Source organism: Rhinolophus sinicus, linkage group LG01 (genome assembly GCF_036562045.2).
Source record: "Rhinolophus sinicus isolate RSC01 linkage group LG01, ASM3656204v1, whole genome shotgun sequence".
Lineage (NCBI taxonomy): Eukaryota > Metazoa > Chordata > Mammalia > Chiroptera > Rhinolophidae > Rhinolophus > Rhinolophus sinicus.
The window spans coordinates 206147864-206150376 of record NC_133751.1 but is presented as its reverse complement, the minus strand read 5'-3'; positions in this window follow the sequence as shown (position 1 = coordinate 206150376).

Here is a 2513-nt window from a genome sequence, read left to right as displayed (position 1 = left end):
GTAGCAATACTTATACCAGACAAAGTAGACTTCAAAACAAAGGCTATAACAAGTGACAAAAAAGGACCCAGTAATCCCACTTCTGGGCATTTATCTGAAGAAACTGAAAACACTACCTCAAGGGGACGTGTGCATCCAAATGATTGTTACAGCATTATTTACAATGGCCAAAATGTGGAGGCAGCCTGGGTGTCTGTCGATGGAAGAATGGGTAAACAGGAGGTGGTACATATATACAATGGAATATTACTTGGCCATGGAAGGGAATGGGTCCTTGCCATCTGCGGTGGCATGAATGGACCTGGAGGGTATTGTGTTGAGTGGAGTGTCAGACAGAGAAAGACAGATGCAATGTGATTTCACTTATATATGGAATCTAAAGAACAAAATAAACAAACAAAACAGAAATACACTCATAGATACCGAGAAAATATTGAGGGTTGCCAGATGGGAGGGGTGTTGGGGGTGAGTGAAAAAGGAGAAGGGATTAAGAAGTACAATTGGGTTGTTACACAGTAGTCGTGGGGATGTAGGGTGTAGTATAAGGAATATAGTCAGTAATATTGTAATAACTATACATGGTGTCATATTTATACTATGTTTGTTGGGGTGATAGATGGGAGGGGTTTGGGGACAATGTGAAAAAGGTGGAGGGATTAAGAAGTACAAATTGGTAGTTACGAAATAAAGCACAGGGAATATAGCCAATAACACGGTAATAACTATGTATAGTACCAGGTGGGCACTAGACTAGTCAAGGGGACCATTTCTTAAGTTATACAAATGCCTAATCATTATGCTGTACACCTGAAATTAATATAAAATAATACTGAATGTCAACTGTAATGGAAAAATTAAAAAGGGGGGAGGGGAATGCATATTCCTGAGTCCCCACACCCAGAGATCTGAAATCAGGGAGTCTGGAATGCGGCTCGATAATCTGCATTTTTAATCAGCACCTCCAGTGATTCTGACATACTACTACTAATAATAAAACCAAGAGGTGAGGAAGTAAATAAGTCAAGTGAACTAAGAAAATGGGTGGGATGAGTTAGAACTCAGCTCTCGGTCTTGTGTTTACAGATGACAGTTGGACTTCAATCCCTTCCACCCTTAAAAATTCCTATTTAGTTCTCTCAAAATAGGAGAGAAATTCTGTAGCTGAGCTGGAAAATAATGCTGGTGTCACTATAGGTAATAAATAACAAGGACTTCTGGTAGGTATGTTGATGATGGGGCATGGCCCCACTTGTCATGGGGGAGTGACAAAGTCACAGTGAGAAAGAGCCTGGGTCAGAACACATGACTGTAAATATCTTTGGAAAATGCAACCTGCCAGGATCCTATTGACTGTTTGCCATCGTCTGCATTTGTATTTCAATTAATAACCAAGATCAAAGAAGTCGCCTGCATTAATATTTCCATTAATGACCGAGGTCAAATATGTGACATGGAGATATCGTCATTATCATTCATCTAAATAAAATTGATGGGGCGTCACTGGGCAACTTTTCATGATGAAACAGAGGCAGGAGGCAGCCACCTTGATCCGTGAGCATTCAAGCCCAAGTGCAGGTGCTGACACTTGACCGGGCCTTGGGTGTGGGCTGGTTCAGTGGTTTGGGCACTGGGGTCCATTGCAGCGCCCGAGCTCCCTGGTCAAGGTGGGCAAGAGGAAAGCCTCATTCTCCTGACTTACACCTAACCAAAGAAGCTGGGAGTTTTCTATATTCATCTGTTTCATTTCACCTGAACCAAAGGTTATTATCTAGATGTTGTTGCAGCGGCATTGAGCTAATGCCATCTGCCTCCCTTTACAGATGAGGCAGCTGAGTCTGGCTTCCATGGGACCCGCCTAGAGCCCCGTGGCCTCTGGAGAACCAACCCCAGCCCAGGACCTGGACTCACACTCTCACCTGGGATCCTTGCCCAAACATCCGGCAGTCTCTGCGAACTTGAACTTCCCGCGTTTCTGTGTTGGATGTCAGGCAACTCCTCTAGGCCCCGCCTCCCTCATACCTCTGGGTGTTTGATTGTAATAAAACATGAAAGTGTATCTATCCTAACATGGCAGGATCACACAAGGCAGGCAGACCTCACATTTTTCTCACAGGACGTGATGAGAAATGGAGGTATGACACGGTGTGAGATTATTCCAGAAAGCGAAAGGCAAAACAAACAAGCATGAGGACGGAGCACAGCCCGTGGGGTCCGTCCGACTCCCAGAGGGACTTCATTGCTGTGAGAATGCTGGCTAAACAATGTCAAGAACGGAAAATATCAGTGACGTCGACGGCTGGAGCCTATGATTTTTTAAATTTTTCTGTAAAATGGCTAAAACCTGGATTTTTATCTGCTGTTTAGCTTGCAGAAATGTCAGGACGTGAACCATGTGACATGAGCCAGCCCGAGGAACGCCAGGGACAGGCCAGCAGTCTGTGTTTCAGATCTCTCATCTGGACCTCATTAGACGGTAATATCATTAAGCTTCTAGTCAAGTAGGAAAAAGAACC